This window comes from Balaenoptera ricei, chromosome 17, assembly GCF_028023285.1.
Source record: "Balaenoptera ricei isolate mBalRic1 chromosome 17, mBalRic1.hap2, whole genome shotgun sequence".
In the NCBI taxonomy this organism is placed as follows: domain Eukaryota; kingdom Metazoa; phylum Chordata; class Mammalia; order Artiodactyla; family Balaenopteridae; genus Balaenoptera; species Balaenoptera ricei.
In genome coordinates, this window is record NC_082655.1 from 78,308,379 (window position 1) to 78,320,311 (window position 11,933).

General features: G+C 51.3%; 1 protein-coding gene and 1 non-coding gene across 3 annotated transcripts in view; both read right to left on the reverse strand.

Moving 5' to 3' along the window:
• LYN (LYN proto-oncogene, Src family tyrosine kinase) overlaps positions 1 to 5,071 on the reverse strand; it is a 109,178-nt gene extending 104,107 nt beyond the window's left edge. For both annotated transcript variants that reach the window (XM_059901977.1, XM_059901974.1), the window contains exon 1: positions 4,989 to 5,071. The gene's annotated coding sequence lies outside the window, so the exon portion shown is untranslated. The remainder of the gene's footprint in view (positions 1 to 4,988) is intronic.
• A 1,964-nt stretch (positions 5,072 to 7,035) lies between these two features.
• On the reverse strand, positions 7,036 to 7,108 carry TRNAW-CCA (transfer RNA tryptophan (anticodon CCA)). The gene has a single exon. It is a non-coding gene; the product is annotated as a tRNA-Trp (tRNA).
• Positions 7,109 to 11,933: the final 4,825 nt, after the last annotated feature.

Genomic DNA, 11,933 nt, shown 5'->3' on the forward strand with positions numbered 1-11,933 from the left:
TTCCCCCCTCCCCCCATCCCCCCTTTCCCCTCCCCCCCCAAGGACAAACTGAAAAGGAACAGAGCAGAAGGTGCTAGAAAGAGCCCGAACCCGCAAGAAAAAGCAGTGCGGGCTGGTGCCGAAGGCCAGGGCGGGCGTCGCTTCCGGGCCGGCCTCCTCCTGTCGCGGGCCTCCCGCGGCACTTCTGCTCTCCGGGCCGCAGCTTCCCCGTGGAAAGCAGAAGTGGGCCGCCCTCTCCAGACGGCCTCTCTGAGGCCAGCTTCGCCCCCGCGCCTCCCCGCCCCCGGGGGTTAACATTCACCGGAGACTGGAGCCACCCCGAGGGCCCGAACCCCGGAGGGGGGGGCGCCCCTGACCAGAGGGAGAGGCGACAAAGAGCTTCCAACCAGCATGACTCGGGGTCAGTAAAGAGAGCGCCCTTCGGGGCTCACAGAAGCGGGGCCGTGTGCGCAGGCCCAGCAATACCTGACTTTGTCTCAAGTGTGGACTGTGAAACGGAAATGAGACACACGTAAAGACCCCCTGAGCCTCGGGATGAAGACTTCTTCCCTGTGTCCTACACCTCACCAAGGGCAGGCACAGCTCCCAGCCTTGAGAAACGCCCACTCCGATGGACTCTATTAATGTATCCCCGTCCGTAGTTATAGTATAGAACATCCCTTATACATCTTAGTGTGATGAAGAAGGAACACAGTTACCCCGAGATCAACCAATGACGGTCACCTCCTATCAACTCATGACTTGAAAGCTCTGTAGAACAGTGGGGAAAGAGTTGAAGAGGGGAGTTAGACAAGAGACACTGGAAATACACTGAGGTTAATAAAATGCAAATAAAGCACAGTTAAAGAACCAACACTTTGGAAGAGTTCTTTACAAATGGAAACTATACCTTGATTATAAATCCAACTTTCCCGAACTAGCTTGGCAGCAAATAAGAAATGTTGGTGCTTACTCAGTACTAAGGGAAAGTAAAGTTCAGGACAAGATTGAAGCAGCAGCCCAGGAATTAAGAACCAAGGCTATAACAGGCCCCTGCAACCTGTCAGCATGGATGAGCCTTTTAAACACATCGTCCCAAGCAATTCCTGAAACTTGCTGTTCTAAATTACAAGGGAGCCCTTCCAGCTAACGGAAGCCAAGGATATCTAAAATAAGGTTCACGTCCTTAAACTGGCCTGTTCCAAATATTTGAATCCCTCAATGGGCAGATTTCCCTACTATTTTCTACACTTGGGCTTCTCCCCCAAATGGGAACTTACTCAAAATAAATGTCAGAAATGATGAGAGAGTGAACTCAAAGTTTCACAACTTAAGTATCAGGAAACCAGACAGCTGTAAGAAATCTTTCAGTACTTCTGACCAACTTCCTCTTCCCTGTCCTGCTCTTCGTCAATCTTAAAAGACGGGAGGGAATGTCTATCTAGTGTAGGAGTGTGGGCGTAGGACGAGCCTTGTTTATAGCAGGTACCCAGGAAACGGGCAGTGTGTCTCCATGTGCATCCTGTGGGCCCTCTCTCCTTACTTTATATTTTGCCCTCAAGTGACAACTCTCCCTATTATAACAAACACACAAGGAGGCTCGTAGGGTTTCTAAAGAGGCTGAAGGGAATCCCTTTGCAAAGTATTACTTGGGTACTTCTATAGTAACCAGTAAGCACTGGTGAGCCCCCAAGGCAGTCACTAGAGCTGCTCTGACAGCAGCCAGGATAGGTGTCACCTAGGCAGCTATCAGAGCTCCCCCAGCCCCAAGCAGGAAGCCGAGCTGAAAGGCACAGGAACTCAGTAGAGCCTAAGTACATCTGCTCTGACAGCCCCTTAGTTCAGACAGTTTCCAAGTGATAGAAGAAAATTACCTTGTGATTCTGTCTTAAACATGTTTATTAAATGATAAGTTAATTTATTTACTTCTAAGTAGTTGAGTACCTACGACAGGTCCAAAGGCAGAAAAGTGGGGAAAACTCTATAGAGTTGGAGCCAGAAAACATACCTACTATGCCCAGCGATGCCACTTAACCAGGCTTGTGACCTTGGATATGCCTAAACTCTTTTTTTTTTTTTGGTATCTGTCCCTGCCTGCCCTCGGGGGTCATGAGAGGTTCAAATGAAATCACAGTTCAGAAGGCTTCAGAGCCCTGGATAAGCAAAAGGTATCAGCACCATCATTCTAGGAAGAGCCCAGGAAAGGTAGGAGGCTGTCTCTGCCATCAATGTGTCATTGATCAATGCCCCAGCTAATGACTGTGATGACCTTTCCGTGTCAACACTGTCCATGCCTGAGGACACAGAGGTCACTGAGATCCGCAGTGTGAGGGGGCTGTAACGGTGTTCCATGATGGGGACATATATTCCTATTTATACAAATTTTAAATTAATATGGGTTTGTTTATGGATAATATGGTCCCACATTTTTGTGTTTTTTTTAATAAATAAATATTTATTTATTTATTTATTTTTGGCTGCGTTGGGTCTTTGTTGCTCTGCGCGGGCTTTCTCTGGTTGCTGAGAGCGGGGGCTACTCTTTGTTGCGGTGCGTGTGCTCAGTAGTTGTGGCACGTGGGCTCAGTAGTTGTAGCTCACGGGCTCTAGGCACGTGGGCTCAGTAGTTGTGGCGCGCGGGCTTAGTTGCTCCGCGGCATGTGGGATCTTCCCGGGCCAGGGCTCGAACCCGTGTCCCTTGCATTAGCAGGTGGATTCTTAACCACTGCGCCACCAGGGAAGCCTGATAATGTGGTTTAATTTTGTAAGTTACAAGTCCATATATTCATTTGAACCAGCTGGCATCTCAAATGTTTCAGTGGTTTATTTTTGAATACAAATATAATGGAACTAAAAGGCTTTGGAAGTCATTGAATCACAACCCCAGTGGATCACTTTTCTGCTAAGAGAATGCCATGGGTGGGGATGGGACACAGATATCACAAGTTCTCTACAAAAGGGTCCAATACCGATGATTGTAAGATAAAGTGCATCTTTTTGGGCAACATCTTACCCAGATGTAGTCTTTGCAGGCTACCTCTTACCACTCCAAATCAAGACTTCTCTCCCAGTGATACACCACAGAAACCAGTCCTGAGTGGAAATGCCCACTTAGAACACTCATGCTGGGATAACTTGACAGTCAAAAAAGTTCCTCAAATCCCCATTTTAAAATCCAGGACAGAGAGGACCAGTGAGCTACAGATGCCTTAGGGGCCAGCCTGTTCTTCGGCCTTGCACAGGGCCAGGCTCGGAGCAGACTTTCCTTCCTTCTTCCAAGCAATCTCGACCATGTGACAGGCACCAGGGCTAGCATTTTGGACAAGACTGACAAAGCTGTTTTCACAGGGATTTCACCGTAGTGGTGAATGCAGACTATACACATATGGGCAAATCATAATATAACTCTAGTTACTGCTGTGAAGGAAATACTGGCGGAATAAATGGCCCAAGTAATTGAGCCCAAATCACAGCTGTGATAAATGGTGGAAGAGACCCAAACTCAGGTTTCCTGGCTTCTTTACATCAGCTGCCCTCTGTCCTTCACTCAGGAAGAGGGTTTTCCCATTCTGCATCCAAAGAGGCCCAGCCGATATATGTATACATATAGCTGATTCACTTTGCTGTACAGCAGAAACTAACACACCATTGTAAAGCGATTATACTCCAATAAAGATGTAAAAAAACAAAACAAAAAACAAAGAGGCCTAGTCACCAAAAGCCCCTTGTGATCAAATTAAATTTCTTCAAGCCTCAAAACGGCTTGACTTCCTTACTTCCAAATGAGAACCAAGAGCTACCTGAATCCTACCCTTTTCCAGCAGAGCTTACCTTATCAGGACGTACTTATGAGTACTCAGTAAGCTCCCGTGTTCTCTCAGCGCATATTCCCCTCCGCACAGCTTTAGATGGTGCTGCCCAGAGAGAACGCCCCTGCCCTCCTGAACCCTACAGCCGCTGGGGGTAGCCAAGAAATCAAAAGCAAGTCAAACCTCCTCATTGGCTAGCTCTTAGGGTGAGTCAGACTCCGGGGCGCTGCTTTGGGACAGCACGTCTCAGGTGTATTTATTCTGCAGATTTATTAGTAAGGTCAGGTGGCTAAATCTGACAAGCAGGTTTAGGTGTAAAACCCATCAAATTGCAAAGAACCAGGGAGCCTCGTTGTTATGGACAAAATTATTCGCAATAATAACAGCACCGTTTATGGAATGCCTAGTATGTGCTTGGGGCTTTACGTGCAATAAATAGTTCAGAAGGTAGGTATGTTCTCCTAAAGATAAGGAAACCCAAACCGAGAATTTCAATAATAGGCCCAAGTTCACACTCAGCTAGGAAACTGCGAAACCCGGTTGAACTCGAGTTTCTGAGATGGCAAAGAAGTTGGGGTAATTCAGACACTCAGACACACACACACATACACACACACACACACACACACACAAAACCACGCCGGAGATAACGCAGGAAAGTGAGAACTGACGTTCACACCCTTCCCCCAAGGCGAAGGAAAGGCAACCCCTGAATTCTTAAAATAACTCTCGCTTCCTCTCGGCCGCCGGGGGCTCGGGACCGCCGCCCCGCAGGCCGGGAGGCGCCGGGCTCCGCGGGAGGGTGCGCACCGCCCCCGCCGCCGCCGCCGCGCCCGGACGTCACGCTCCCGCCGGGCCACCGGGGAGGGCGGCCGCCCGCCGGCCTCGGAGGGCGCCCGGGCCGGGCCGCATCGCTCACCTCGGGGACCCGGGGCCCGGAGGGGACGGCGGACCGTGCCAGCGAGGAGTCCCCGCGGGACCTCCGCCGCGCGCGCGCCGCGTGGACAGGGTCTTCCCCGCCGCGCAGGGAGCGGCCCGCGCGGGGACAGCATCCGGCCCTCGGGGCGGCGCCGGAGGGCCCCGCGGTGCGCCCGCCCCCGCCCGCAGCCCGCGCCCCGCCCCGCCCCTGCGCCCCGGGCCGAGAGACACCTGCGGAGACGCCCGCCCCGGCCCCCCGCCCCCCGGCTCCCGTCCGCGGCTCACCAGCTCCGGGTGCGAGTCGCGGGGCGGCGGCGGCGGCGGCGTCGCTCCACGGTGGCCGGGGGTCCGAGCGGGGGCCGCGACGGGGCGGCCCGGCGGGGCGGGGAGCGCGCGGCTCGGGGTGCGGGCTGGGGCCCGGGGTGGCGCGGCCGCCCCGCCTGCCGCGGGCTGGAGGCTGCGGCGCGTCCGGCCCCGAGGCGCCACGGCCGGGAGCGAGCGGCGGCGGCCCGGAGCGAGCGGCGGAGGAACTGGCCGTCGCCGAGCTCGGCCGGGAGGTCCCAGCTACTTCCTGGTGCTCGGATTTGCATACCGCGCCTGGAGGGCGGGGAAGTGACCGTTTGGCCCCTGCCCAAGGTTTGGGGCTTTGGCGTGGCCGTCGCGCCGAGCTTTGAAGGCAGAGAAACCTGCGTCCCAGCCCGCAGCTCCGGAGCGTGGAGCCGCCCCGGGCCCGACCTCCTCCGGCGGAGGCGGACAGAAGGATCTTCCAGGAGACCCTCTGGCGCCTGGCGTCCTGGCACAGCGACGGAACCCCTCGCGTCTCCTTTCCTTCCCTTCCAACCTACTCGCTCGAGTGTTAGGAAGCGGGGTGCCCCTGGCAGCAGAGGGGCGCGCTCTGCTCCCCCAACGTTTGGAGTTCCCTAGAGGGAGGATGCTCAGGGTCTCCTTGAGTTCTTAACCAGCAGAGTCGCTCCTTGAGGGTGTACACGGGGGTGTTCAGGGCGTTGGTAGGGGTGGGGCGTGGTCGTGGACTTAAATGGCCTGGGGATTCCTCAGTTCTTCAAAACTTCAATCTCCTCCCGGAAAAATGGAGACAGGGTACTGGGAGCATGTAAAGGGCTCGCCCTGTGCCTGGCACACCTTCACCCCCGCGTGTAGCGCGGTGCTTGGCGCACAGCAGGTGCCTGACCGTCGTTTGCTAAAAGAATGACTGCATCTTCAAGCTCACGGTCCAACTCAGTAAATGCCACGTACAAACCCAAGGTAGATTATCAGTCTTGTTCTAAGCAAGATTCCACTCGCTGGGATCTCAGCATTGCACTAAAGTGTAGCATTTACGAGGAAATAAACAGCTCCCTGTAGGAGATTGGACTTTGTGTTAACAATAGCAGACACCTACATAGGGCCTATTGGGTGCCAGCCACGGCCCCAAGCTCGTGAGACCGATGACCTTTTATTAACAATGTTCTTGAGAGGCCGGCCCACCTGAGGCTACAGCCATAGTCCAGCGGTCCAGTCTGCCGTCTTATAACATGACCCAGGGAGCAGTCATTTATTACTGGTAACAGAGGAAAAGGTCTGCAGCCTACTGCCTTAACCAACAACAACAAAGTAGGATGGTTTCTACCTGTGATGGTCCCTGGTATGTAGTTGGTGAGTTTCCTGTTGAAGACGAGGGATTGGGTTACCTGTTGCAAAGTGTTGATCATGTCATGAATCCTATGGACTAATTCACTACCTGAGGGCCCGTTTCCTGGACTTTTCTTCAGAATGACCTCTTAAATATCTTGGCCTTAATTTAAAATATCTACTATTACCAGTGAGTCCTTGAGGTCCTGGCTGAAGGCACTGGCAAGTAGGCACGGGACACAGAATGTTTGGTGTTGGCTAATCCATCTGGAAGGTCCTGCTAGTGTTTACGGTGAAAGGGCTCTTGGAGCAATAAACAGAACAGCAGCAGGCAGAGCTGGACTTGCACCAAGCTCCACCGCTTCTTTTTGGTGTGATAAAAGTAAGGATCTCCAAAAGAGGTCCCCAGAAGTATTATTTATTTATGTATTTTTAATTTTATTTTTTATTGAATGAAATTTCCTTTAAATTCTGCAGTGCTTTACAAGTTTCAAAAGTTTCACACACATGATTTTTTCTAATCCCTTAATAATCCCTTTTGCTTTTTAAATCCCTTACCCCTAAAATAGCCCTCCCCAAGCTCCACCCCTTCTATTTATTTATCCATTCATTCATTCATTTGGCTGCACCAGGTCTTAGTTGTGGCACGCAGGATCTTTTAGTTGCAGCATGCAGGATCTTAGTTGAGGCACTCGGGATCTAGTTCCCTGACCAGGAATCGAACCTGGGCCCCCTGCATTGGGAGCATGGAGTCTTAACCACTGGACCACCAGGGAAGTCCCAGCATTGCTTTTTGTACTTCTCTCTCTCCTGCTGTCAGACAGATTCTCTGTTGAGAAGTGAGCACAGAATGGAGTGATCAGAGGCAGCTGCAAATCAGCAGAGACCCCTCAACGGGCAAGTGGGCTTCTGAAGGAGATGAGGGCTGCGACTGGTGGGGGGAGACACAGGAGAAGTAGTGGAAATGGCGTCAGCTAGGTATAGTCGATCCTCATTTTTTTCAGATCCCATGTTTGCAAACTCACCTACTCATTAACATTTACTTGTAACCCCAAAGTCAGTATACAGGCAGTGCTTTCACAGTCGTTGGTGGACATGAGCACAGCGGTGAGCGTTTTGAGTCGCCCGACTCACCTGTTCCCAGCTGAGGTCAGCAAGGTGTTTCTCTGCCCTCTCCTTTTAGCTCTTGTTATACAAACATGAGTCCTTATGTGATCTGCTTAGAGCAACTTCTTTGCATTTTTGTGCCTTTTGTTGGTGAGTTGACTATTTAAAATAACCCTGAGCATAGTGCTAAAGTGCTGTCTGGTGCCCAGAGCACAAGAAGGCTGTAATGTGCTTTCATGGAGGAAACAAGGTAGCAGATGAGCTGCCTTCAGACGTGACTTGTGCTGTTGGCTATGAGTTCAGTGTCACTGAGTCAACGATATACGTTACATAAGGTGTCTTTAAACAGAGACGCATAAAACAAGGTTATCCATCAATCAACTGATGAAAATGTGGCAGCCAGAGGCTCCCAGCCACCTAACCCTGTATTCCTCCTAGGAACAGTGGCTCAGTATTCGCTAACTCATTATTTGTGGCGACTGTCTAGACCAAGACTCCCGCGAATAATGAGAACTTACTGTGTGTAGGAATAGCCCATCGTTCCGTGGGAGGAAAAAGAAAGGCCTGACCTCAAGGAGATTCTCCTCCATCACGACCTTCAACTTCCCACTCCCGATCACGGCACTTACAGCTGAGACTGGTCATCTCTGCACACACTTTCAGGTCAGCCCACCCACCTCGCCATCTGACCTGCAGCCCACCCGCTGCCATGTTGTGGACTGTCCCCAGTGCCCCTCTGGAGCTGCCCTCCAGGGGTTCAGGCTCCTCAGCGCAGCTCAGGGACTCTGACGGCTCATCTGCGGAAGCCCCCAGGTTGGTTTTGCGGGGAGGGGCAGAGCGGAGGCTAAGACTCTCCATCTGACCCTTGCAAACGTGGACACAGACCTGAGCGTATGGTGCAGAACAGTGGTGCACAAGCTGGCGGCACCTGAGAATCACCAGCCCAGGCCCTTCCCAGGTCTTTATTTATTTTTTAAAATTTATTGATTGATTGATTTTTGGCTGCCGTGCCCCGCATGTGGGATCTTAGTTCCCCAACCAGGGATTGAACCTGTGCCCCCTGCAGCGGAAGCTCGGAGCCCTAACCACTGGACCGCCAGGGAATTCCCTTCCCAGGTCTTTAAACTAAAGTCTTGGGGGTGGGATTCGGGGTCCCAATCATCAGAGACTTTCAGAGACTTCAAATCTCCCCAGATTGTACCAGTGAGCAGCCAAGATGGGGAGCTACTGGGAAAGACCCCCGGCCAGACATCCTGGGAGAATATGGGACAAATCTGCCAGACAGATGGATTTCTGCTTCTCACCAGTGTTCCTAGTAAAACACGCTGGAGAGCCTTTCATCTGACGCATTTGGCACTGATGAATCAAGCAAGTTGTTTGAAGTGGGGACATCATAAAAATGATGTAAATGTCCCTTAAACATTTTACTTGAACTTCAACCTAAAGTACATTCATTCAGGGAATTCCCTTACGGTCCAGTGGTTAGGACTCCGCGCTTCCACTTCAGGGGGCATGGGTTCGATCCCTGGTCGGGGAACTAAGATCCTGCAAGCCGTGCGGCCAAAAAATTAATTAATTAATTAATTAATTAAATAAAGTACATCATTCACCCCCAGTTTCTCATCTCACAGCAGGGCATTTCCAAATTCACCTTGCTGAGGTGGCGGGAGCTGGAATTGAACCCCATTCCGTCTGACTGACATCAAAGCCCAGCTCGGACCCTTAGATGTCAAGGTGCCTACAAAGTTCAGGCTTCTCAGCCTGAAACACCCGAGACACAGCACCGTGCGCCTGGAAGCAAACGGAGAAATTGAGGCCGAGTCTCCTCCATTCCTTTACATTTATGAAGGAAGACCCAAGCTACCTGAACAAGAAATTATTAAAACTGAGACAAACAGTAAACATAGTATCACCAGTAACTGGGATCGGAATCTTATCAAATTCACAACAAAGTTAATTTGTTACTCAGCGATACACAAGATTGTTCTACATGGTAATGAGACCAAAATCGTCAGCTATGCATAAGAAATTCTCTCCTTGGAATACTACTCGGCCATAAGAAAGAATGAAATACTGCCATTTGCAGCAACACGGATGGACCTAGAGATGACCATACTAAGTGAAGTAAGCCAGACAGAGAAAGACAAATATCATATGATATCACTTATATGTGGAATCTAAAATATGACACAAATGAACTTATCTACAAACAGAAACAGCCTCACAGACACAGAGAACAGACTTGTGGTTGCCAAGGGGAGGGGGGAGGGATGGAGTGGGAGTTCAAGATTGGCAGATGCAAACTAGTATATGTATGTACAACTGAATCCCTTTGCTGTACGCCAGAAACTAACACAACATTGTAAATCAACCGTGCTTCAATAAAATAAATTTTTTTAAAAAAGAAATTGTCTCCTATAGTCAGACTGGGGGTTCCTAGGGTCTAGCAGGGAACACCCAAAAGGTAAGAGGGAGAATTGCTTCTGACTTCATTTGTTTTCTCTCTGAGGAGGAGTCCCCAAGGCTACCTCCCACTCTTTCCTACCTTCTGATCCTCAGTGAGGATGCCCAGCCCCTCCAATCGAGCTGGTCGCAGGACCCTAGGGTCTGCCCTGTCCCCTGGTCTCATGTCTAGAGGTGCCAAACCTGTTTTCTGGGTGCCCCTCTGGTTTCTAGGAACTCATGTATTTAGCTTTTCATAATTTCAGACTTAGAGAAAAATTCCAAACATAACACAAAGAATCAGCAGATATCCTTCAGCCAGATTCTCTAACTGTCCGTGTTTAACCATATTTGTGCTCTGTGTCTACTGTAAGGTTCCTGGTCTTCATCAGACTTTTCCCCATTAAGCATCCATTGACAGTTCTTGCCTGGGTCGATGGTCACCGTGATGGTTGCCAAATGCTGTATCCTATGACTTTTGAACAAAATGAACTTTCTGGAACAGGATGTGTCAGTCAAAGGAGGTAGGAAGAATTTGGAAAAACAGGTGGCAAGGATCAAACAGAATGGCATAAAACCACTTGATTCTCAGAGCAGCTTCATGATGTAGTCTAATCAGAGACCTTTCTTAAGGTCGATCGGCATTAAGACTCTGGCAGTTTGGATGGAGATGAAGGGGCAAGGGGTCACGTGGTGCCCAGGACATCATGAAGGAAGTTGGGCTTCGGGGGAAGTAAGCCAGGGCAGTCAGGAAGCAAGGCTGGGGCCTGAGGCAGATGCTGGGTGGGAAAGGGCTGCAGAAAGACACCTGCCCTGCTCCGGGAGTCCAGGGGTGCATCGCGCAGACCTTGATCTTGAGAGCTGCCTGCGCAACTTAACGCCTTCTGGAAGATGCAGCTCCAATGATCACCTGTAATGGTCACAGCAACAAACAAGTCGATTAACAGAGGGAGGCATGGATGGGGTGCCCATCTCCAGGGATGAGCAGAGGCCATCAACTCCACTGTCAGAACTGAGCAGGAGTCCCGCTGCGGCTGGCTGGGCTGGGGCCGAGGCCCAGGCGTGGACCAGCCAGAGCTCAGCTGCAGTGCTGCTAGGCTCTCCTGTTACATTCTCTACCCCACCTTCTTTTAAGCTCTCCTGTAAGTAGCTATTCCGTGGGGAAGTATTCCTGGTTACGTTGATCTGGGGACCTTGAGTTGTACCCAGTCTCAGAGGCTCCACGTGGGGGCTCCAGGAAGGGGCTCCAGTGTGTGTCCCACCCCGTGGACCAGGTGATAAGTGTGTGGAGAGACGCTCCTGTCGGTGGAGACCCTCCCCGCCGCTCACAGCTGGCAGGGGTCACGTCTGAGCCCTTGCCATGGGGCTGCCGCCCTGGCCTCTGTCATAGACGTGACCACAAAGTAGTTAAAATAGTGAGCGTGAAAGGGCTGCCCGTGGGTGTTTGCGCTGCTTTCCCAGCATGAAACAAACCCGGCCTCCTCCCCAGAGCTTGACGTCACTCTGTGCTGACAGAATCGTCCACGTGACCTTTCACGATGACCTGTCAGGGGCCCTTCAGGGTCTGGCTCAGGCCATCACCCCTCTTTCACCCACCGACCCCTTCATTCAGCCTGCACATCCTCCTGGGGACCAGAAGCGGCGTGGCTCTCTGAACTCGATTCCAGAAACACAGCATCTGGTGAAGACGCGCCAGATGAGGATGGCTGTGTAAAGTTAATGACTTTTATATTCTGATATTTTTTATCTGCATTGGCCAGTGCAGTATCATTTTTTTCTTTTTTCTTTTTTTTTTTAAGAACTTCACATTTCCATTTATTTATTTATTTATTTATTTATTTATTTATTTTTCGCTGTGTTTTGGGTCTTCGTTTCTGTGCGAGGGCTTTCTCCAGTTGCGGCAAGCGGGGGCCACTCTTCATCGCGGTGCGGGGGCCTCTCACTATCGCGGCCTCTCTTGTTGTGGAGCACAGGTTCCAGACGCGCAGGCTCATTAGTTGTGGCTCACGGGCCTAGTTCCTCCGCGGCATGGGGGATCTTCCCAGACCAGGC